We start from the raw sequence: 26,737 nt of genomic DNA on the forward strand, positions 1-26,737 counted from the left end.
TTTCTCAATAAGGAGAAAAATTCAGAGTGAATTATATTTATTAAAAATAATACATTATATCAGAAAAACAATTTAGATGCCTGCCTATCTATCTTTTTAATTTATAGTGCTCACTTGATTCTTTAAGGCTGAAAGAATATTCAAACTTATGCTCTTATTTTAGAGAATATGACCGAAGCTCTGAGAGAATAAAAGAAATGGGTAATGAGTGGAAGAACACAAATTTTATTCCACGTTTTTATCTCTTCATCTGATAATACAACATTGCTCTTTTTCAGGCCAAATTTCTGATCACGGCCTATCAATTTTAAGTTATTTATATGGACACTGAGTTTTGATTTCCAAAATTTTGACCATATAATGAATGAACTGTAACAACACCATTTAGTTCTTCAGATAGTGCACACATGTTCTGTTAGAAATTAATTAATGAGACTAACTTAAAATAGTCAGAACACTTGGATTTTCTTTCTAATATTTAGCAACTATCTGGTAAGTACTGTCAAAATACATAGAAGCTTCAATAAATATTAATTAATCTCCACTATAATTTGAAAGCAATAATTTTAAAAATTCTATTTGAATTAAAGTATAATTGAATATATGTGTTATTATCTTAATACTTTACAAATAAAGAAACCAAGAGTAATGCCCCTTAACTTGCCCAAGGTCAAACAAGAAAATACATGTTTGTATTTTATACTCAAGTCTATCTGAACACAAAGCCCTGTTTTTCAATAATGCTATCTTGAGAGAGAGTATTTAGGCTTTATAAATGTTGTGGTCCTTTGAACCAGTAATTTTGTGGAGAACTGTATTCTAAAAATACAATAAAGAACATGTGGTATGATTTAGCCACAAAAATATTTATGTTAATATTGGTTAGAGTGCCAAAAATTGAAATCAATGTAGTGATTAAAAGGGCTTGATTAAATTAATTGTGTTGGGAGATGGTGAATAATGGGAGGTTGCTTACTGGCTGCAACATGCATTCCTCCAGTGATGAATACATTAAAGACACTAACTTCACAATGCAATAAATCACTGTAGCCATATTGTACTGCTACTCTGCATTAAAGTATTTTAAAATTAAATTGATTGCATCGTGTTCACATAGAATAGCATACAGCCATTAAAAATATTGTAGTAGAAAAATATCTATTGGAAAAATAATGCTGGCACACATAATTTTCTTAATGAATTCCACTTAACCTGCGAAGCTTAATTAAATGTTATTTTGAAGATCTATGTTTTCATCCAAATAAAATGAGGCCTACTCTTCTCTGTGCTCCCATAGGCCTACACATATGGCATAGGGTATTATACTTAATTATTTGGGTACGTGTTTTCCCTTACAGACTATGACTTCCTCAAGGTCAAAGAACCAACATTAGTCATCTTTGTTATCCCACCTATATCTAACAGGCATATAGTACATAGTTAAGAGAAGATAGTCAATACACATCCACTACAAAAATAAGTGAACAATCCTTGTCAGTATGTTCAACTTACTTTATTTAAGGATCATATAGATAGTGATAAGGTATCTATGGTTTACTAGGGAAAACTTCCATGTTTTTTTTTTACAATAAGAAGAAACAAATCCCTTCATTCTAGTTAACTTTGATTCCACCTTGCTGACTTAAAGACAGAAATAGGTAATAATCTCTGCACATCTGTAAAGTACTCACTGCACACGATCCTGTGATACAGCAGTCTGACAAAGACCTGTGCTAAGGCAGGGATTTTAATGAGAATTGTATATATTTCTACAGAATACAGCAATAGGCTTCATAAAATATATCTCTTAAAATTATCTTAAACATTTTTGTACATCTCTATTTTATGTTTATTCTCTAAGGATAGAGTCCTTTAGCTACACGCTCAGAAAGTCATTGGCCAAAAATGTTTGAAGAATAAAAATAGATTCTATGTTGTTTTCAACATATTACCCAAAATCATCTTAACTTTAATATGTGTATGTCACTAATTTATTAAGTCAAAAATGTTGTTTTTGTTTTCATTTTCAAGACTGGGGTGAGCTGACTTCTTATCAAAGCCCAATAAAATGTACTTCACGGGAAGATGCATTCATTATTCTTTTCTGTAGACATTATAGTACAGACACAAGTACTTCCAACAAAATTACAAAAATTCCTCTGGGAATGAGAAAACAGTTGTTATATGCAGTTCACTGAGGATAAAGATACTTCTCACCCTTGGCATCTTCACAGTCAGTGTTTTCAAATTATCTAAAGAAATTCAGAGAGCAGGTCATTGGGAAGAAAGTCAAATGGATAAGGGCCAGGAAAAGAAAATCAGCAAGAGAGGAAGTTTACAGAGGCCAAAATCAGAAGACTGCCTTCAACTAATACTGAAGAAATCTTCACACATTCTTCAAGTCCAGTCAGTGTTTATATGTGTTTCTACATGAAGGTCTAGCTGTATGTAGAACTGCTACATTTTCCATGGCCTGAAGGAATTTCCATTTATTTGCTATGGTACTTTTTTTTCTCTAGCAGGTCCATCACAAACTGGGGTTTACCCTGTGCCTACAACAGCAGATTGGAAATTTTAGTAGGGAAAAATCACCAAGTGCTAATCTTATTCAGCTCCCTCTGCTGAATCACGTTTGTGTGCAAGGACTGAACCAGATGAAGTTTCAGAGGTACAATTGGCTCATTGACTGCACATGTTAGACAAGGGCTAATACCAGTTTTAAAAATATTACAAAGGAAGCCTGAGCATTCTCAGAGCATCCCGAATCTGAAGACACATCCAGGATAACTGAAGGGATTCCAGGAAACCCAGTTTCAGTAAGACAGAACAGGCATTATGAGGGACCTATATGTGTTTTTGTTTTATTTGACATGGATTTTTTTTTTTAATTAAAAGATTAGTAGGAAACCCCTTGAAGACTCTCTCTAAGATCACTAAATGTTAAGGTAAAAATCATCGAGTTTATACTCTTCCTGACTTGCATAAGTTGCCCTAGGAAGGTGAGGTTTTTAATGCATTCTGAGATGGGAATAATAGTAATAGCAATGTCTCTTGAGAGCTTACTTTGTACCAGGCTTGTTCTACAAAACTCATAAAGTCAAAACTATTATTATTCTCTTTCTGTCAATGAAGAAACACGACATAAGAATAACTAAGTATTTCAAGGAAATACAACTAGCGAGGAAGGGCTTATGCTCTTAAAAATATAAAACACCTCTCCACAAGGGAGAGTTATGAAAATAGGAATCTCTGGTTATCTGCCGTACAATATTCAACCTTTCTTTGAGGGGGTGCTATCCAAAATAGTGGATAATCTCTAAAAACAGTTTTTCTTTTTTTTAAATAGTTATCCTCCAATATTGATTATTAGAGAAATTCAAGTCAAAACACAATGCGATATCATTTATCACCAGTGAGAATGGATATTATTACAAAGTAAAAAAAAAAAAAAATAGATGCTGGTGACGTTGTAGAGAAAAAGGAACTTTCATACACTGTTCGTGGAAGTGTAAATTAAATCAGTTTGGCCATTGTGGAAGACAGCGTGGTGATTCCTCGAAGACATACAAACAGAAATAACATTTGACCCAGCAATCACATTACTGGGTATATACCCAAAGAAGCATAAATCATTATAAAGACATATGCAGGCCGGGCACGGTGGCTCAAGCCTGTAATCCCAGCACTTTGGGAGGCCGAGGCGGGTGGATCACGAGGTTGAGAGATCGAGACCATCCTGGTCAACATGGTGAAACCCCGTCTCTACTAAAAATACAAAAAATTAGCTGGGCATGGTGGCTTGTGCCTGTAATCCCAGCTACTCAGGAGGCTGAGGCAGGAGAATTGCCTGAACCCAGGAGGCGGAGGTTGCGGTGAGCCGAGATCACGCCATTGCACTCTAGCCTGGGTAACAAGAGCAAAACTCCGTCTCAAAAAAAAAAAAAAAAAAAAGACATATGCAGACATAAGTTCATTGTAACACTATTCACAATAGCAAACATATGGAATTAACCTAAATGCCCATCAATGATTGACTGGATAAAGATATTCTATATTTATAAAGTTTACAAATCTATAAATTTTAAATGGGAAGTATTGGAATGAATAAAGTTATACCTGCAAGATATACAAATAGAATTCAAGAAAACAAACCATATAGCTCAACTGGCATAGAGACAAGTTCTTAACATCATTAGTTCTAGTTTTAGAGTCTCCTATAAATACCCACACAGCGGACAGAATGCAAAGCCTGAATTTGCACTTGTCATTTTTTCTTCTAGGGCATGCTACATCTTAAGAACTGTACACTCCAACACAGTGAATAAGTGTATCAATCTCATGGCTAACAACCTATCTTTGGATGTTTCACAACCAAATTAAATCTCACTTTCTAATGGAGCAAAGAGTAGAATGGTAAATTATATGGGCTAGAAATAGGAGCTTGATACATAAGTATTTCAAATGATTATCTAGGAACATGAGACAAAATCATACAACAGCAAAAGTACGCACTGTAGACTACGACTCTACTTGAAATGCATATATGGTTGGTTAAATCCTGTTCTTATTGAAAATCACTTAAGACTGGGAATGCTGGCATCATACTGTGGCACTTGAACAAAGGTTCTACCACTTAACAGCTGGTGATAGGCAAGGGTTACTCTTCCTGGGCTGGAGACCCAGCAGGCTGACTTTCCATACAGACAGCTGACACTTCCTCTCTCCCAAAGAGCAGGATTATGTGAAAACTAAAATGCAGAAGATATAAAAACTGGTAATAACTGAGTAGTCAAGTCAGGCATCTGATAGGATGCCAATGAAACAGACAAGGCTGGGGGGCAAGAATCCCCAACACCGTATGACAATAAACATGAGGCTTGAGCCCTGGACTCCTATCACACCAAGGGATAGGTTATTGAGCTCTCTTTTATACTGAGATGGAAGATCAGGCATATAAGCCACAATTCCTGTACATCACAGAACTGTAACAACAAATTTTCGACCTTGGCCCCAACATATCCCAGGGGAAGGTCTGGTGCTTCTCTAACCAGCAGCTTACAAGCCCCACATCTCAAGACTGGAGTCTCTCCCACGACAGACATTTGCCCACCAGGTCCTTGTACAAATGGCATGGAGAAAATGGCTCACCTGCTGCTACTCTGTCTCCATAGTTTTTCCCCTCCAGGAAAGAACGCTGGTCCAGGCTGGTGTGTGTACTTTCAGGGCATTCACTCTTGATTACTCCACATTAGACGGTCTTGAACAAATTATTAATTCTCTGTGAGCCTCAGTATCCTCTTCATCAAATACGGATAATGACAGTAAACACTTCATTTGGTTTCTGTGAGGATTAAATGAGATAATCTATGTCAAGTGTTTATCAGAGCACCGGCACATACTAAACATTAAAAAAATGCTAGCTATGATTACAATTTATGATTAATTCAAGGGGATTTTTCAATACATATGAGGGATTTTATCATATTTCAGAAAGAAATAAAAAATAAACCCAAGGTCTTTCATTAAGAGACATAGATAGTCACTGTTCTATAGGATATGACTCCATCGTTGATGTGGTGAAGTTTATTTGACGGCTGAAAGAGTCTGGGTTTCAGATCAGAGAAGAGAAATTTGTCACATAAAAGGATCTTAGACTTATACTGAGAAGCAGACTTCTAATCTGTTTGCTCCTTCTTGAAAATGAGCACTATGGAGGAGTGGTATGAAGAAAAAACAGCCTTAGTGGCTGTACGTTTCTCTACACAATTATTTATTCATTCATTCATCCATCAATACACTATCTCCTTTATAAAACAGTTACATATTGCCAGACACTATGCTAAGTGCAATGGTGAGATAAGACATAATCAGGTCAATATGGAGAAGTACAAATTGGCTTGTCGGAAACTTACTCCCTACATGTTAGTCTCCCAAAGAAGGAGCTTGCTGCCTGCGGTTGCCTGTAAAACAGCTACAAAAAAAAATGCCTAAGGCAACCAATTCTACTAAAGGCCGAGTGGGAGATTAAGCCAGTTTCCAGCATGTCAAAGAGCTGGAACTCCGAGGCTTAGACATGAACCTACTGACTTTGCCAGAGAATGGGATTGTGTTTCCCCCACTACTGTATGTCCAGTTGGCAGAAAGGGACTGGAGACAAAACTATGCCATACACATAGTTGACGGATCCTAGCTCTTAATCATGCCAGGGGAAGAGCTGTGGGGAACATTCCTGTGTGAGACCCCCAAAAGGCGTGAGTCTCACTATAAGGTGAGTTTGATCCCAAACACAGTTTCCTATTGGAGGCAGTCGAGCTATCGGGAAAAGGAACTTAAAGATGGATGATCAGTTTCTAATATCAACCACAATATTGTTTGGGGCTAAAACTATGTGGTGCTGCTAGACCGAGTGACTCCCTACCAGCAACCAGTTTCTGCTTTTAACTTTTTATGACTCTTTCTTTAAGAATAAGCTTTAAACTTTTCTTTACTTGCCTGCCTGCCTTGTACCCTAGATAATGGTTTAACTGTGGGGATATTTGCAAAGCAAATGCCACCATACAGGATGGCTTTGATCTCTGACTCAGAGACTCCTGAATGGGAGAGTTGAGATAAGTTGAGTCAGGAGCAGACAAAGGAGAATCTGGTTAAAAGATATTCTGATGAGGAAAACCAGAAAACCTTTTCACATCTCAGTTCTAAAACAAGATCAAACCAGAAATACCTGCAGCCAGGAGGAATAATGTCTGGATGTAAACAAGCTTTGTGATCACAGGAAATTATGTTACTTTTTACAACCACTGATTGTGCATCTGACTTCTCTATTGTATAGGCCATGTAAGGTATAGATTTGCATTTCCTCTTGCAATGATGTAAACCAGAGCAAAGAAAGTGTATTTATTCCTGGCCTTTGAAAAATAAAATTTGCTGTTTAGGCACGGCCTATCCAGCCCTCCAGACCCCCGCTCTCTGTCTCTTTTATTTCTTCAAGTGCACGCTCTCTTCCAGGTATTGGGACCCTCTTGCAGGTTGAGAGACCCCCGACAGACATGCCTACCCATCCCGGAGGGTCCCTGACAAAGAGCTGTTGTTTTCCTAATTAGTTTCTTAGAGCCTTCTAGAGGCCAGTGCTTGCTTTGCTCTATCTCTGTGCACTGCCACAAAATACAGTGGAAAATTATACTCTGTTCCTGATCACAGTGAAAGCCATCAATGTAATGCTCTTTCATCATTGCTAGTGTGCTAGCTACCTGGTGCTTTGTCCTGGTTTAATCAACACATTTGTGACTTATGAAGCCCGTAATGACCAACTTCTACTTCCCTTGAAAGTATTTGATAGAACCCAATCCCTGAACCTCTATTTCCTTGCCAATAACAAGAGGAATCACTTATTTTATAGGACTAATGCATCTATACCACTCACTCATAAAAGACGAGAGGTAGGCTTCAGTTCTTAATAGAATTTATTAGCTCTGTAACTACGACTCTCATCCAAGGGGCCGTTTTAGGGTGATAATATTGCCTAATGTACAGTGTGTTTGGCCTGATATAGAGAGCATATTTATCATTACAGTCTTACTGATAATAAAGTTGATCTTCGAATGCCTAAGGAAGTCAAGACTTCCTTGTCCCTTTCTTAATAGTTTAGGACTTAGAAGAGACATTTGAGCCAATGACTCCTTTAATCACATTTGCATAATTCAGACACGAATTTGTATTCCAATTGGCCTTGGAAATATTGTGTTCAATCTTGAAATGTCAATGTACTCATTTGCCTATGGCTATAATTGTCCCACTGGATTCTGTGAAGGATTAACTGAGATGATTACCTGAATCATATAAGGTATTCAAAAATTCTGCTATTATGGTGTACATGATGTAAAGAGTAGTCTAGAAAAAGAACCTTGATATAGCTCTGTTTACAATAGCCAGGATTTGGAAGCAGCCTAAGTGTCCATCAATGGATAAATGCATAAGGAAAATGTGGTACTTATATACAACAGAGTACTATTCAGAGATTCAGTCATTTACAACACATGGATGGAACTGGAGGATATTATGTTAACTGAAATAAGCCAGATACAGAAAGATAAACATCACATGTTCTCATTTACTTGTATGATCTAAAAATCAAAACAACTGAACTCATGAAGATAGAAAGTAGAAGGATGATTACCAGAGGCTGGGAAGGGCAGTAGAGGGGTAGGAGGAAGATGGAGATGGTTAATGGATACAAAAAAAAAAAAAAATAGAATGAATGAGAAGATGGATACCCCATTTTCCATGATGATTACTGCACATTGCGTAGTGTATCAAAACATCTCACATACCCAATAAAAATATATACCTTCTACATGCCCACAAAAATAAAAAAAAATTAATCTTGAGAGATGAAGGGAGGATTATTGAGTCTCCATACTAAGAACTTTTGGGCTGGGCCTGATGGGTCACACCTGTAATCTCAGCACTTTGGGAGGTCAAGGTGAGAGGATTGCTTGAGCCCAAGAGTTCAAGACCAGCCTGGGCAACATAGTTGAGTCTCTTAGTTTATTTATATATACCTATATATTTTTTCTATCACATATAAAACTTTTTTAAAGTGAGATAAAAAAGAATATTTGATCTTTTTTCAGTCATCTTAAATATAGAAAATATAAAAAATGTAACAGATGTTCCCCAACAAATTGGAAACCTTTCTGCATCCTAAGCCTATGACTTAACAGCCAGTCTAACACCACTGTTCAGAACTGAGAGCTTGGGTACTGCAGAGCACTATCACAGCAGGACATTTAATAAATTGTGGTGGAAGTCAAACCTCAGTCCATGCCACTCACCTCAACAGGACAGTGCTCACCATGTGTCATTAAAATGCAATTCCCTTTGAGTGGACACAGTGCAGTTCTAATAACAGACATAACTGCTTTTACTACTAGCAGTGGTTTAATGATTTTATGTCATTGCAATAATAGAAACATGACATTCAACTGTGACTACAGCTTGTATGAGTCTATTTTTGGAAAGCTGATTTTGCAGAGGACATGGAAATGTAGAGTCTTGGTTCCTGTTTATTTCCCAAAAGCCTTGGCCAGTAACTATTATACGTCACTCCCCTCTATAGACCTTTCATGACTTTCTGAAATGAATGCAGTGATTTGAAGTGCCAAACAATGAATTGTTCACAGAAAAAAAATCTCTTCTTTAGAAAAGGAGAATTGGGACTGAATCCAATTTTTCCATCAGAAATAACATCTCATGGAGTATTTCAATGCCTGAGTCCTCACTCTTGACAGGGAGGAAACCAGCAAACAGCAACAACAAAGATAACGAAAGTAACACATTCTTTCTCGGTAGAGGACACTGCCATCTACCTTTTACAGACAAATCTGGAGCTTAGAGACATAAACTCCCCCAATGCCCTGTCTTCACACATAGACACTTATCACTGACAGTACTCAGAGTTCAACTTCTTTCAAATCGCAGCACAAGTGTCTTATGCCGACAGCTAACTCTTTCATCTGTGTTCTGGATTCCAACCCCTCCTGTCTTTCCTAAGACCTTGATCCAACAGTGCTCTACCTTTGTTCCTGTGTTTTCACCTCTCCTTTTACCACTGGCTACTGGTACTTTCAGTCTGTTCACAGGCTAAAATCCTTACCATGACACACACTCATGCACACACACAACCTTCTGTCTACATTCAGTCACTGACCTATTTCCCTCCACAACAATAAAGCTACTTAAAATAGTCCACATTTGCAGTCTCCCATTTTAAAATCGCCTGTTTTATTCATCTATAAATATGTACATGATTTTTCCTTGTTTTCTTATTTCAAACAATATGCTACAAGCATTTTGTTATCTAGCCTTCCCTCCTTTCAACCCATACTTACTAGCCTCTGCTTGCATCTTTCTGCCAGACTGCTCAAGTGAAATTTATCAATAGCCTCCTAACAGTTAAAGCCAATGGCCAAGAGTAGTAATTTAACCACTGCCAGCAAGTGAAACAAAAGACACCTCCTTCTTCTTTTGAAAATTGTTGCTCTCTTTTGGTTTCATGTTACTGATTCTTTATTCCTCCCACTTACCATATACTGGATACATATTTTCCCCAAGTACTATGCCATACATATAGTTAAAATAAACCTAAAAAAGGTATGGAATATTGCAATATTACACACATTTAAGATCAAGCAGGTGGAATCTAAAGAAATCGAATCTTTGCCTGAGTTACAGAGTAAGCACAAAATATGAGGTAAGAACTCAGTTTTGTCTGATACCAAGGTGCATTTCTAAAAGTACAGAAATATACCAAACAGTTGCAACCAACAAAACCCACCTACTCAAAGATTTAACAAATATTTACACTTTGCTTTTATTTATACTTTTCAGAGGCAGTGTCTCACTGTGACGCAAGATGGAGTGCAGTGGCACAATCACGGCTCAATGCAGCCTCAAACTTCAGGACTCAAGGAATCCTCCTGCCTCCCAAGTAGCTGGGGCTACAGACACATGTCACTGCCCTGACCTTTGCTTTATTAACCTTAGAATTTTTTCTTTCTAGAATTGACCTAAAGACTTGAAGCCCACATTGCATTCCTTCACAATTTTTCTACCTTTCTCTTCAGAGAGAAAGACATTGTCCTTTAGTTGACCTGTATCCTTTATATTCAAAAGATTTTCTATTGGACTGATGCAGTCTCCTTTATTCCTGTCATCCTTCCTTTTTCTGTGTCTGAATATTTTACCTTCATTTTCTTTTCTGTTGGTGTGAGTTTATACATATTTAACATGTATACTTAGCAGTTTATAGATAATCAATACTTCTAATTTCTCTCAAGCCAAATAGGGCATTTGAATGTGTTCACACAAAACATCTCCCTCCAATGTACCACATTAATTTGTCTTGCTTTTGTCCTGTCAAATACCTTGCCTGAAACCACTAAGAAATTTGTAACATATACTGTATGACTCTATCTATCAATCATCTTATTTTTCACAGACAAACCTTACCTACATGTACCTACATGTATATGAAAGCATATCTCATTCCTTCTTTGGATTGGAAGTTCCATTTTCTCTTACTGATTTTCATTCTCAGATAGATAGATAGATAGATAGATAGATAGATAGATAGATAGACAGACAGACAGACAGACAGATAGATCAACCGACCATCTATAAATTCTAATTCTCACTCCTTTTTATGGGCATCTTTTTTTCCATTTGAACCCACCCCTGAATTGAAGTTTGGCTAAATGTAGAATTCTAGGTAGACAATTATTTTCCTTCCACTCTTTAAAGTTTCATTCTGTTGGGCATCTGGTCTCCATCATGGCTGCAAGATATCTTCTGTCATTCTGATTTCCATTCCTTTCATTGTAATAGATAAACCTCATCCTTGACTGCTTTCAATATGTTTTCTGTTTGTGTGAGTTTGGAAACTTCACTTCAGCAGAACTAGGTGAATATTTGTTTTTAATTAACAATATGGGATGTGGTACACATTTCGAAGATTGATATGATTTTTTTACTTCAGACAAATGCCTAGTGTATAATTATTTTCTCTCTATTCTCCTTTTCTACAATTTCTTTCATGTTTTCTGTAGTATGTCATTTTATTTGTCTTACATTTTCACATTAAAGCTGCATGTCTGGTTAATTTAGTCAGACCTATTTCCAAGTCACTAATGCTCATTTATATTTAACTAACATCTTTATCAATGTATTTTCTCACAAAATCATACAGCTCAGAGCTCCACAGTTCAATATTGGAGTCCTTCCCCAAGTGTGATGTCCGTGTCATTTTTTCTTTTATCTGTTTGAACTTTTAAACACATCCATTTTATTGTCTTCTCTGGGCAATTCTATTATCTCTAGTTCTGGGGGTGTAAATTCTCCTATTTTTTGCATTTTCTTACTTTACATTATGAATTTCCATTGGGGATTTAAATATTTCACTCTTAAATCACCTTCATGGGGGTCATAATGGAGAGATTATGTCTCCCCAAAATTCATATGTTGAAAGCCTAACCTCTATGTGACCGTATGTGGAGATCAGTTCACTGGTGTCCCTATAAGAAAAGGAAGAGACACCAACAATGTGCACACGTAGAGACAAGGCCATGTGAGGACACAGAAAGGAGGAGACCATCTGCAACCCAAGAAGAGGGTGCTTACCAAAACCAACCTGCTTGGCATTTGTATCTTAGACTTCTAGTTCCAGAACGGTGAGAAAATAACTTTCTGCTGTTCAAGCTAACCAGTACTTGGATCTTAGACTTCTAGTTCCAGAACTGTGAGAAAATAACTTTCTGTTGTTCAAGCTAACCAGTACTTGGATCTTAGACTTCTAGTTCCAGAAGTGTGAGAAAATAACTTTCTGTTGTTCAAGCTAACCAGTACTTGGATCTTAGACTTCTAGTTCCAGAACTGTGAGAAAATAACTTTCTGTTGTTCAAGCTAACCAGTACTTGGATCTTAGACTTCTAGTTCCAGAACTGTGAGAAAATAACTTTCTGTTGTTCAAGCTAACCAGTACTTGGATCTTAGACTTCTAGTTCCAGAAGTGTGAGAAAATAACTTTCTGTTGTTCAAGCTAACCAGTGTATGGTACTCTCTTACAGCAGGCCAAGCCGTCTAAATTTCAGGAGCATTTCAGGAACCCCAGTCTATAGCAACAACTCCAGGGTGTCATTTCATATTCACCTCTTCACTGCTGTCATGAATTTCACTGAGTTTGTATTAGGTTTTGGTTAATTTCTCAACTTGCCCTTCTCATACTACGTAAATATTCGTAACTCACAAGTTTCCTTAAAGATGTATCATGTCACCAATTTCTCAAAAATGATTCCTTTCCAATGATGGCTGGTAGTCAGAATTTTTCTCACTCTAATATCAAAGATATAGCAGAATAATCTCCTGTCTTAATATTTTTTGCAGGTAGTACAGATCCAGTGACCTTCTACCTGGGCTCCCCGCTGAGGGATTAAAATGTCACACCTAGCATTTAATGACTGTTTCCCCCTGATAACTCCAATGTTTTGTGCCTTAGATTACTGATCTTACCTTTAATTTCTTCTTCACTGTAGAATCTAAATGCTCTCTTTTCTTATTTTTTTTTTATCATGTATAAGCATTTCTAAAATATTTCTTTCCTAATTTGATTGATTTAGAGTACTAGTAGAATTTTTCCATATTGGCTTCATTTTAAAATACCAGATGTCTCTTTTGCTCTTTCTATTTCATTATGCCATTTATCTTGTCCTCATGATATCTCTGACTACATATTCTGACAAGTAAAAGTTATTTTCTCTTTCTCTACTTGACAATGAGATATTGGTATTTCAGAAGATTGGTCTTCTTCTTCGATGGTCTTCTTAAAAAAACTAGTCTACTTCCAATGTTTTAAGTATCTCATTTTTGAACATTTTTGTTTTATATATCCAATGTGAACCTGTTTTTGGGGTTATAGAACTGCATGACCACCATTAGCTTAAACTCAGAATGTACAGAAGGGAACTTGTCATTCTTTCAAATAATCCCTCAGAAATTTGTACCTTGGAATGTGGCACGGTTATGTTTCTGGATAATCAAAGCAGAAGACTAGAAACCATTGATAATGGCTTCCTTTCCTCAACTCCCACCTCCAGTGGAGAGGCAAATCCCATTTTCTTAGCCTCCTTTACCTTATTTACCATTATACAGCAGCTATACTGAAGCCTCCCCTGTAGAGAGACAGATTAGCCTCTTAAGATTTTTCACTTGCAAGATTTAATGATTAGCCAAATGGACATCCATGCTACTAATCGGTTTTATTCTCTTCTAGTTTTCTTTTGGCTGCCAGCAGTGTCTTCCTTCTCTTTCTAAGAGTAACTAATCCAGTCTTTTGAATCCATGGATCCTTTCAATGTAGTTCCTTTGCCTATAAGGATAAAGTCCAAACTCTAGCTTAAGAAACTGAATCTCGGTAGTTGAGCCTTGGACTACTGGTCTAGACTTATTTTCCATAGGGTTCCATACCATCACTTTGAACTCCAGCTCAATGAAGTTATTTTTAATTTCATGTTTTCATTTCAAGCTGTTGCCTCTCTCTGGGATGATTTCTCCTTGCCCCCTTGAATTCAGTATCACCTTCCAAATTCTCACATTCTTTTCTGGGGAAGTAGAAAACATCCTCCTTAGCATCCATACCAGATATAGTTATCCTTGGTACCTATTTCACTCTTAATCTTATTGATAAGAAAACATGCCTATCTCACACTCTGAGACTGTGAGAGGTTTTAAGATGGTGTTTCTCAACTTCAGTATAACACTGATATACTAGACTACATAATTCTTTGTTGTCTGAGCTGTCCTGTGTATTGTAGGATATTTAGCATTCCTGACTCCTACTCACTAAATGTTAGTAGCACTCATCCCTCGCCAGACAAAACAATCGAAAATGCCTTCAAGCATTGTCAAATGTTCCCTGGGTAAAGGTGAGGAGGGGGCATAAACATTCCTGGTTATCAACCACTGTTTTAAATTAGGAACCATATTTCAAAAGACCTGTGTTCAAAGTCACAGCCTGCATTTCAAAATATTGGTTGGCTAAATGAGTACATAAAGAATAACAATATTCTAGTTATCAATAAATAGTATGTGTAAGTACGTATGTATATACTTTCATCTATCCATTAAATAATTGAAATAACAAAATATTGCACTTATGAACTATACTCTTGAAGTAATTCATAGACATAAAGTTCAAATAATATTACATACACGTGTTATTGAGATACACACACACACGTCATAGTGAAAGACTAAAGGTACACAGTCAAGCAAGAACAATTAGCAATTTTGTAAATTGGCTGCTTGTTCAAATTTATTTTGCCAAAGCTAATGTTCAGTTAAGTCAACACTTCTGCCAATTATAAAAGCCTTCATTGAATGAACTTATGTTTGAATTTTAGCAACTCAGCAACTCCACATTTAACCTAAAGGAAATACAACCTCCTGGGCAACTGTCAAAACAAGTGACTACATTGACAACTTGTCCTGGAAATAAAAGCTAAAGTAAAACCATTATATCTCTTAATTGATCTTTCTTTAGACATTTACTTGATGAATGTTTAGAGAAGTTTTAGAATATGGTAAATATTTTAAGGAAATAAAAAGATCTTCCCAGATCTTTTTACTGTTACCAGAAAAGATAATTCATGTGTGTGAATAAGCTAAAGAAATTGAGTCAAAAGGTGAAGAAAATTTGAGTGAAAATGCCATCCTAAGGATTTATAAAAACAAAGAAATGAATCAGAGAAAGACAACATGTAATGTTGGCCTTAGGGGGAAAGCTTGTTCATATCAGTATTACTTACAATGTTACAAAAAACCTGAGAAAGTCTTGACATTCAACAGTAGCTGAATAGTTACCTTCATTTTAAGATTTTAGTTATAAAATCTCTGCAATGATATGAAAAGCTACATAGTCTATGTTTAAATTAACATTAGAAAACAAACTTTTTCATTCAGTTTGAGTTTGAACAGACTTCTATAAAATACATCACATAAAAACACCTAGAAGAAAATGCATGGCAATGTTAATGGTTATTTCTAGGTTGCATGGCTAACAGGGGAAATATGACTTCTTCTTTAGATATATCAGTAATTTAAATTTATATTCAATTGCTGTATATTTTTATATTTATGCAAATATGATAAACTAAACACAGATTTTGTTCTTTGACTCCACTCAGATTTGAGAATATAGAAAAGCTTTCTTTTCTTTCATTCATCATATGTTTCTATTATTTTGGCAAAACTTTCAGACACCACAAGGTGAAAAAAGTTTGTGAATTTTCATTTCTAGACTGTGCTAGTTTAACAATTTGTTAATTAGTTTTGTAAACTAGTCCTTAGTCCTTAGATTAAGGGGTCAGGAGGGAAACCTCACAGACTCAAAAAGCATTACTGAGCACACTTGGTAGGATCATAGCCTTCTCCAGAAGCCTTTGTTGTTGTTTTTGTTGTTGTTGTTATTGTTGTTAGGAAAACACTGGGAATGAGAAGGGAAGTCAGAAATCCAGATGATTCATAAGCACACAAAATGTCCTACCCTTGGTCCCCAGATACCTCTAGTATATTAGGTTATTAATATATGCTAAGGCTAGTATCTTTTTGTCTTATACCTGACAAGCTAAATCCTACCACCTCATAGCTGAACCATATCTAATCCATTTCCGAGTCTGTCCAGGGCTAAAGAAGTTTCTTTAATTTTTTTTAAAAAAACTGTATTATTAATTGACAAACAAAATTGTGTATATTTATCATGTACAGCATGTATATTGAAATATCCATATAATGTGAATTGGCTAAAAGGAGCTAATTAACATATGCCATTACCTCATATACTTATCATTTCTTTTTTGGTGAGAATGCTTAAAATATTAGGTTGATATATTCTCTTAGCAATGTTCAGGAATGTTATTATTAACTATAATCATTTGATTATACAATAGATCTCTTTAGCTTATTCTCCTGTCTAACTGAAAGTTTGTATTCTTTAACCAATATCAAGAACTTTATTTTTATGCTAGTTAGAATATTAAAATGGATTTCAGGTAAAATAAAGGATGAAAAGTAGTTAGAACATTAACATCCATGCTTGATTTGGTGAATCTCTTGTAGAAAGATGAGATGGACTAAAAGATTAGTTCTTAGAATTATAATCTGAATGGATGGGTTCTTTTGCCCTATGTAGCTTTGAAGAGAAAGCTCAAGAATATGAGACCATCTGATAATTATTTCTCCAATAACTCAGTGAGGGAGGGACTATGGGAAGCTACATTTTCTAAATGGGAAAACTGAAGTTCAAAGAAGAGAGTAATTTGTTCAAGGTTAAATGTTCATAACTTGTAAGTGGTGAAGGTGGACTGTGAACTCCAGCCATCTAACATCAGAACCGTAGTCTTAATTACTATGGTTTAACATCCCATATACAAAGCTTACATGATTGCAAAAGGTCAGAGTCTGGAGACTCTGAAAATTTGTCAGGAGGACTATAATGACCTAAATATGTAAAGAATCAGAATTCGGGAAGATATAAAATGAAAGAGTTCAATAAATACGGTGATTTTTAAGAAAAGGAGTTCAAGGTAAAGACTAAGAACAGATTTGAAATACTGCTACCCCCGAGTCAGTGAATGGGGTAGGTGGGTCAATTTTATTTAAAAACTCATAAAATTGGTATACATTTGCATATGCATTAAAATGACAAAAGAGAAATACATTAGCAATGGGGATAATGCAGAAGATCATAAATGCAGTAATTGGAGATTCCATTGACTTATCTACTCTGACTTATATACTTATTTTGATCATTTCCATTTGCATAGTTATTTTTATCTATATGATATTCTGGTCATTTCTACAATAACCCAGTTCACCTGGGTAAAGCAGTATTCTGTATGTGTTTTGTTTTTATCTCTGCTGTCCTCGGCACTGTGATGGCAATGGTTGTAGATGATGACTTAGTAAGCAAGCAACATTAAAAACTTACAGATCTGAAATGCGCCACACTGAAATGGTCAGTCTCTCTCTCCCTCTATCCCTTAAAAGTAACTTATTAAAAAGCACTCCTCTATGTAGCAAGCAATGTATCTGGAAAATTTATTGCAAGTTGTTATACAAGGTTTTCAAAGGTAGGTATGTAGACCATATACACAAAAGCTTAAATGCCTTCTCTTCCAGGAAATCTTCAATATCACTGGAGTCTATAACTGATGCCATCTGTACTTGGATCATTTACCTCATCTCTGTCTTATATGGGACTTATATGTTTACATGTTCTGCCTCCCAGGGGAGTTCCTACATATTAAAGCGGTGTCTTTTACTCCTTGAATTCAACCTCTTTGACAGCTGAATGCAAGGGTGATGAGGTAGACACTCCAGCTGCCCATCATATAAACATTCTCCCCTTATGCCTTCCTAATAGAATCTAGAATTTGTGTGCCAATGGGCCCAGCCACATTGTGCATGCTCCCTACAGGTAGAAGTGGCTATGTAATTAACTTCTAACAAAAAAAAAAAAAAAAAAAAAGTTCCAACCAATGGAACAGATAGTAAATTTTCATGGTGAAACTTCTGGGGAAGCACTTTCAAAAAATGAGGACTGGTTAAGTTTGCATGTGATTTTTACCACCTACCCTTCTACTACCTTCTTTCTGAAACACGCCAGTTAGAGCTTGACCTTCCAGCTAGTAACCATGCATTGACCTTGTATAGAAGCTCTGATACTAAGAATGTCAGAGCAAAAAGACAGAAGGTGCTTGAGTCTCTATCAGATGAACCTGAGATGAACACTTCCTGATACCTCTTCAGGAGGGGTTCAACCACTTTTTGTTTAGCTAATCCTTAAATCACTGTTTCTCACACCCAAATAGAATTTTAACTGATACAGGTAAGATAATCATACCAAAATAACAACAATAAGATAATCAAGTCTAAGACAATCTATTTCACTTATATATCACTAAGCTGTGGACTTCCCAATAGCCATATGAAAAAGGATTTGTAAAAGTTTATAATGCTCCCATGAGCTAATAAAAAGAAGTCTAATTCTATACCCAGTAAAATTTATTCCAGTCATTATAATTGAAAAAAAAAAAAAAAAAAACAATTCCATAGGGTTTTTATGTGTGTGTGTGTGTGTGTGTGTGTGTGTGTGTGTGTAGGGAGAGTAAGTAATATCTTGATTGGTGAATTTTGGTAATTTTCGGATGATATAAATCGATATTCATATGCTAATTTCTTCTGGTGATCTTAAAAAAAAAATGTTAAATTTTCCAGTAGGACTGTGAAAAGATTTCTACAGAAAAGGCAAACATGTATTGTTCTCTAGTGGTATGACCTGATTCAAAGTATAAGTTAAAGAATATAGAAGAAAGGATTGTGTGAGAATTTTTTTTTTTTTTTTTTTGAGACGGAGTTTCGCTCTTGTTACCCAGGCTGGAGTGCAATGGCGTGATCTCGGCTCACCGCAACCTCCGCCTCCTGGGTTCAGGCAATTCTCCTGCCTCAGCCTCCTGAGTAGCTGGGATTACAGGCATGTGCCACCATGCTCAGCTAATTTTTTGTATTTTTAGTAGAGACAGGGTTTCACCATGTTGACCTGGATGGTCTCGATCTCTTGACCTCGTGATCCACCCGCCTCGGCCTCCCAAAGTGCTGGGATTACAGGCTTGAGCCACCGCGCCCGGCGTGTGTGAGAATTTTTTACACTTCAAAATGAATCATCATAACTAGCTGTACACAAAAGCTAAATATCCACAAATGGGATATTAGCATTGTTGTAAAGTGCCTGAAATGCAGGTACAATTTTGGTAAACAAGAAGCAAGGCACATGCTTTCTATTTTGGGGATGAAGTGGCAACCATATATGTTGAGGTCTAAAAACTACAGTGCTTGCTCATAAAGATGGCAACCTATGTATACCTCAGATGAACCTGTTTCTAAAAGTAGAACTAAGATATTTATTAATCAGAAGTTTGGAGTTTACCCAAATGCTTTAGTGAGAAATAGAATCAAAGAGATCAGCTTCTATAAAGAATAGAGAAAATGATTTTGATCTAGATCATTTTGAGAGCAGGTGTTACCATTTTCTCACCTTGACCATCAAAGGAAAAAAAAAATTCAGCTTATGTATACTGACTTAAGTATCTGTCATTATTGGCTCAAAGTAGTATTCGGGAATTAATGCCCAGGTATAGGATACTAAAGTAAAAAACCAGGGAATGTCAACTGTGAATTCAAATGGTACCCTGCTAGTTAAGAAAAGGAGATTTTTTGTAAAGAAAAGGACTTGTGTATTAAATACAGAAAGCAGAGAATTCAGACTAGAAAAGCTGACAGAGACGGGGCAGCCTTGATTTACATGTCAGCTGTAATATCTGCCTTACAAGACTATTTACTTGGTAACTGGATGACATTCCTTAAAACTAGTTACTGTAGCAACCGCCACATGATACACGTGGCTCCAAGACAGAGAACATCTTCCTGCAAGAAACAAAAGCACCATCAATGTCTCAGAGGAACATTACCATTTTGAGCAATGCTGATTGTGTGAAGGAAAGGTGTTAGCCCCAATTCACTGTGATTTTTTTTCTCTTTAATTTCTAGATTATAGTAGAGTGTCAACAGGGCTTTCATTTTTTTTCACTCCTATTTATCACTTCTCTGTCTTTTTAAAATGTTAATTACCTAAATATTACCTTTCGGTTAAAGCCACTAAAAAGCTTCCCACAAATAAAACCTAATCTACCATCATAATTTCATTAAAAACATCTTTTCACCACTTTTAATTTTCTTACCTTTGTTTCTTTGCTACTGCATTTTTTTCACCTTGAATACCCATCTTTAACTTCAAGCATATAAATACCCCCAGCCAATCATAGCTTAGCTCAATGTCATTCTTTCCCCTAAAAATCCCCACTTCCTACAAACAAATGTTAAACTCCACTACTTTTCTACTTCTTCAATTTTTCTAATTTCTACCCTATTTTAAGCAGTATATTAAATGTATTAGTATACTCATTAGGGATCTGTTCTCCATCATTTACCCCACTGAATTTTTGTAGTTCTTTATTATAATTTGGCTAATGGATTATCATATTGAACTTATGATATCTGTGCACCTCTTCGGCTAACCTGAGAGACGAAACATCTATTCATATCTATGTCGGAGTGCTTGAAATATACAGGTGTCAAGAAGTGGTATTTGACCTATATTTAGTGATAATTAAAATAACGTATCAAAATTGAGCACTAACTCATTCCAACTTTACAAGAATGGTGAGATATTACAATTAATACTTGTTTTTGCAGATGAAGATACTCAGCTTCGAAGAGGTCACGCTACCGTCCTTAGATACACAACTATCATATTAACTGTTGATATAAAATCAGTTGATTTTAAAATTGAGCTGCAAATATAAAAATTGAGCTGCAAAAGGAACCCAAGCTTCAGCTGCTAGGCACGGATACTCCTTTGCTCATGAGATAATAAATTAAGAACCATTAACTTATTTGTTTTGGACATGGGTTAGAATATAGACATGAAACAGATTTGTCATGACGCAAAGGCTCAGCTGTAAGAAAGGAAATCAATACCCAGAACCTTCCTCTCTACATGCCTCTTTACTGTCATTATACAGAGATCCAGAGCCAGGTAATAAAAACAAACAAATAATAGCTAGCATTCAACTCTATGATCTGGAGCAAAGCTTATCTTTTCTCCAAGTCATTTCCTTATAAAATGGGAGATTTTGACTACAGGATCTCAGAGACTGCTTACTGGAATTGACTCTAAGATGCAGTATGCCCCTTTCCCAAATTATACATTTTTAATCCTAGAAAGGTCAGGTATTGTTATTCTGATAGAAAGTCCTAGGAAAGGATTCTCTGTTAAAGTTATCCACAGTATTTTCCTATTTAATCAGAGCAATCACCAAAATACTGTTATTGGTTTACAAGGATTTATTCCCATTTCCCCTCTCTCTCACCTCATTTCATACACACTCTGCTGCACTCACAGTGGCCTTGTTGCTATGTTTTCAGCTCAGAGCCTTTGAACAGGCTGTTTCCTGTACCTGGAATTTGTCTCTTCTAGATAGATGCACTTCTCTTTTGCCTCCCTCAAATGTCACTCTCTTACCGAGGCCTGTCCTGGTCATCCTACTTAAAATTGTATTTGCATACTCCATCCTGTTCACTCTGTCATATGTTTTCTCTTTTCATTTTTAATTTACTCGATTTGTACTTTTGCTTTTCTTATTCCACTAGAACAGGTGCTCCAAGGTCATGAATTTTGTGTATGTATTGTATCATAGTATCCCCAACACCCAGAACATTGCCTTGTACAGAATGATTCCTCCATTTTTGTTGATTGTGTGAATGAATGAAAAATTATTCATCTATTCTTCTTTTCATTCATTCCTCTTAACAACTCTATTTATTGGTGACTGCTAGGTATGGTTCTAGTTGCTGGAATCCTCTTGATTTTTGAAGCCTCAGAGCCTCACATAAATTTACCCATTCCAGCTATTAAAAATTGTGTTGTATCCAATATGAAAAATGAGCACTCTTTTAAGTTAATAAAAGTCAGGTCTCTTATTTTATAAAAATCAAATGACAAAGCTTAGACTATGAACATTAACTTCAGCTCCAAAAGTGCGTCCTTGAAATTAGTCTTGTTTTGGCACAAACAGAAAGGGAAAATGGAAAACTTTAGCTTTTTTGTATATCATGTGATTTGCAGGCTATTAGGCTGAATTAGCTCCGGTTGCCTGAAGGATGTCTTAGGTAACTGCAGCTATCCACAAGCATTACCGCATCTAATTCTTGATGCCATGCTTTGGAGAAAATATAAAGAAATCAGAGAAATTGCAAAGAGCCCCTCTCACAACGATAAAATGCAGGAGTAAACCAGAACTGTGACAAAGATCAATTGAATTAAAAACATACAGCATGAAAAGCCACGGATTACTGAGGGGAAGATTTTTTTTCTGTAAATATTAAAGAACAACCAAAAGAAAGAGGGTATTATCCTAATTATATAATGGGATACTGTTTTAAAAGCACTCTGGTTTACATAATTGAGAATCTGCATTGAAAAGTACTTCTTCACTTCTGGGGAAAAGTAGCATTAGAGGCCAAAATGGATTTCCCCAAGCCAACATTTTGCATAAGTGGATTCCTAATTGATTCTAGTAAGGGTCATGAAGGACCTACATGGGGATGACCTTCCTGCTGATAAACTGGGATGAATAGCATTCTGCTTTCATTGGAGAAAGGATAAGGAATTAGTAGGATATGCATGGTGTGACTGTTGCAGAGAACCACCTACATTAAATTGAGAGAATTAACACAAACAAAAAAACAATTGTTCAAGTCTTTGAGGTATTACTGTAAAAAATAGAGCTGTATTTTCTCTAGACTAGAAACACAGCCAACAAAAATGTATACCCTGAGATCTACAATAGGCAGAAAAACTTAAAGGAGCCACCACTTTGCTGTGGAACTACATGGATTGTAAGTCATGAGATATAGGTCTTTCTCTAGGTTCTATAATTACCTTGCCTTACAAACGATGGTAAGTTATTAACTTCTGTATAATTCACGTTCTTAAACTGTTAAATAGGGTTAGTGGCGAGACCAAGTGTCATACAGTGTTGAATGATATCTCCTTTTAAAATGAGAAAACATGTAGAATAATCAATTTTCCCCAAAAGAAAAACATTATTTAAATGCCTATTTAATTATAGTAGACTTCTGTAGCTACACTGGAGAAATAAATGATTCTTTGGGACCTATCATATCCTGGTGTTCAAATTTTCCAAGATACATTCCCTAGAATAACCAGTCAGGTTTTTATGAGCAGGAATCCTTTCCAACAAGGACTGTTCTTAATCATGACCATGCAACATGTTGAGTGCGGGAAATGCTGGTAAAGAAATAGTGAGTCCAGAGTTATGTCCAGGTCAAAGTAGGTGTGTATGAGATTTCAAAAGAGATGTAATATACTCAAATTAACAACAAGTCAATGGAGAGTTAGAAATTTAAAGGCAAAAAATGATGTCGGATGCAAGAGTGTTAGAAATAGGAAGTAAAGGTTGACTAACTCTGGGTAGCTCTGACAAATTTTACCAACACCTGTCTATCAACACAGGAGATAATAATCATGGTGACCATGGTAGGTTAGACCTATCAAAAATATATCAAAAATATTTTATAGGTGTCACTCTTATTTTGACAGACTCAGTTAGAATTAATTACAACTTTGCTCCTCTTATGGTTCATCCTTTTATCTGGTCTGTCATGACCAGTCTGTCTGGTCACCAAAGGAAAAAATGATTTCTTTTCTCTCTGCTGTGCTCAGTGTGGGCCCAATTAGTAAAAGTCTCTTCACTGGCAAATAGAAATTCCCCAAATATTCTGTATTAATACTCCTTGCAAACATTTCTTTGGTTCTGCTATATCAATGCACATATTTTGCTAATAAGAAAGTTGTTGGCCAGGCACGGTGGCTCAAGCCTGTAATCCCAGCACTTTGGGAGGCCGAGGCGGGTGGATCACGAGGTCGAGAGATCGAGACCATCCTGGTCAACATGGTGAAACCCCGTCTCTACTAAAAATACAAAAAATTAGCTGGGCATGGTGGTGCATGCCTGTAATCCCAGCTACTCAGGAGGCTGAGGCTGGAGAATTGCCTGAACCCAGGAGGCGGAGGTTGCGGTGAGCCGAGATCGTGCCATTGCACTCCAGCCTGGGTAACAACAGCGAAACTCTGTCTAAAAAAAAAAAAAAAAAAAAAAAAAAAAAAAAAAAAAAGTTGTTAAAGTGTGTCCCAACATCATCATTTTCTTTGGTTAAGGGGTGTATGTGTGTGTGTGTGAACTGTCAAGTCCTAAACAGAATCTATTCCCTCTCAGAAAATCATTTTAAGGAGAAGCCATTCTAGTTTCACTTGCTAAGATGTAGTATTTTGCCTTGTTTTTTTATGCAAGCCATTCCACTTAAGATTATAGTGCTTTTAGGCTCATACAGTACTAGAATTAAGATGACACCACTTTGATTTTCCGGTTTTTATTTATTTATTTATTTATTGTTTTGCTTAGCCATACCTATCACCTTAGATATTGAATTATCATCTTCAGGGACAACCACTTTTTAAAAACATTTTTCATGCACTTTCTAACATACCCTAGTTTTTTCTATATTCATTTCACTCTTTGCTTTGAAAATTTTTCACAAATAATCACACCCATCTATCTTAAAGGCAGGCAGTGGGTCAGTGGGATCATCTGTGGAGGAAAGTTGGAGGATTATAAGAGATGGATGGCACTTAGAAAATTCAGTAACATCTAGAGGGTTATATATCTTATCTTTTAAGAACTCAGCTATCCTGTGCATTTATTCATCATGTATAGAGGAAAAGACAAAGAAATAACAGGAATTATAAATTATTGTCACATTAATAATTTATTAATCATGCATGAGGTGCTAGTACTATGTTTCTCTTTATCTATCTGTCTGTCTGTCTTCCCTGTTGATATTTTTGTTACTTCATCCTTGGCCTTAAAAATCACCTTAGGAGTTAGCAATTTGCTATTAATCCTATCTTACAGATAAAGTCTTGGGACAAATCTCTATTATATAGCTTGACAATTCCAATTATAGAAACAAGCTATACCTGGTATATCATATGCTACTCCAAATATATTAATAGCTATTTAAAACATATTAATGCATTGCATTTATTGTATTTATTTAATGTTATTTTCCCCTATATACATACAGCTAATTAACTTGGTTTTTCTTATAACCAATACCGAGTGAGTTCAATGATTAGACTTGTAAAAGAAAGAAATCTACCCCTCTTTTGGAAAATAAAAACATATTCCATAAAAAATTATGACCCTCTGCCAGCCTCAGAAGTGCCTCCTTTCAGGCATCAAAGTTTATTTCAAATCCCTCTGACGCTGTGCTTAGTTATGTTTCTTAAACATCTCCGACCCTCTTATGTAAAATTATCCTTTAGCTCATGATTCAGTGATTCTTTAAAATCCTGATACACAGGCACTTAGAAAACCACTCACCATAAAAGAAGGAAACAAAAACATCCTTCTTAACAATTACTTAGGCATTTTACTCCTTGCAACAGTTTCCACATCCATTACCTTGTTTAAGCTAAAGAATAAAGCACTGGAATAGAAACATACATTTTGATAAACATTTTCACTTTCTTTTCCCAGTTCAAGTTAAAGGATAAAATCATAGGTGTATACTTGCTATTTGTGGCAGACACTATAGCCGACTATTGATTACCATTCTTCTCTTCTTTCTCAATGTTAACAAGTCAAATTTTAGCTAGGTTCTTTCCTTCCCAGATAAATATTTCCTTCTCCTCCTTTCAGTTATGTGTGGCCATGACTAAGTTAAAAGATGCATCTAACATTTGTAAAATTGCCTTAAAGTCAATGGAAACCTGTCATTCTAAACTCCTTTTGCCCTTCTGCCTCCTAGAAGGTGAATGTAATCAATGTAATTGCTGAAGTTCTAGCAACCATCTTGGCTAACAAGGATTAGAAGCACATCCTAGGGATAATGGAGCAGTCATCTAAAAGACAAGCTTTCTGAAATAATTTGGAGAGCTATTTTTAGCAGGTCTAGACTGCTAACTTTAGGGCTCCAACTCTGGTGATATATAATATATACATATTGCATAATCTTCATAGCAGTTCTATGAAATAGGCATGAATATCTCTACTATAAAAAGGAAGATACAAAGTTTCAACAATTTTAAGTGATTGACCTAAGACCACAGCAGAATCCATGGTTTAGAATCACAATTCCTAGTACGGCTCTGGTAAAAAATGGTTTCTCCAAATTTGCCTCTTTACCAAATTAAAATAGGACCTAATTAAATAGACACACTTAGTTTATAGTCAGATAATGAAAAGATAATGGATAATTTCCACTATGAAGTCTGGATTGGGTGACAGTCTTAGTATAGTGGCCTTCATTTCATGCTACCATGTTAGTTTCAAGAAAGTTTTCTGAACTTTTTTTTTTTTTTGGAGAAAGAAAAGAAAAGGAAAGAAGGAAATAAAAGAAGGAAGGAAGGAAGAAAGGAAGGAAAGAAGGAAGGAAGGAGAGAGGGAGGGAGGGAGGGAAGAAGGGAGGGAGAAAGAAAGAGAGAAGA

At 36.0% G+C, this 26,737-nt stretch overlaps 1 protein-coding gene across 5 annotated transcripts in view; it reads right to left on the reverse strand.

The window, feature by feature from the left end:
• The window catches only part of LRRC4C (leucine rich repeat containing 4C), a 1,358,593-nt gene that overhangs the window by 1,117,803 nt on the left and 214,053 nt on the right, over positions 1-26,737 (reverse strand). For all 5 annotated transcript variants that reach the window (XM_074401331.1, XM_074401329.1, XM_074401330.1 and 2 more), the window contains exon 2: positions 5,149-5,341. The gene's annotated coding sequence lies outside the window, so the exon portion shown is untranslated. The remainder of the gene's footprint in view (positions 1-5,148; positions 5,342-26,737) is intronic.

Source organism: Saimiri boliviensis, chromosome 6, assembly GCF_048565385.1.
Source record: "Saimiri boliviensis isolate mSaiBol1 chromosome 6, mSaiBol1.pri, whole genome shotgun sequence".
Taxonomy (NCBI): domain Eukaryota; kingdom Metazoa; phylum Chordata; class Mammalia; order Primates; family Cebidae; genus Saimiri; species Saimiri boliviensis.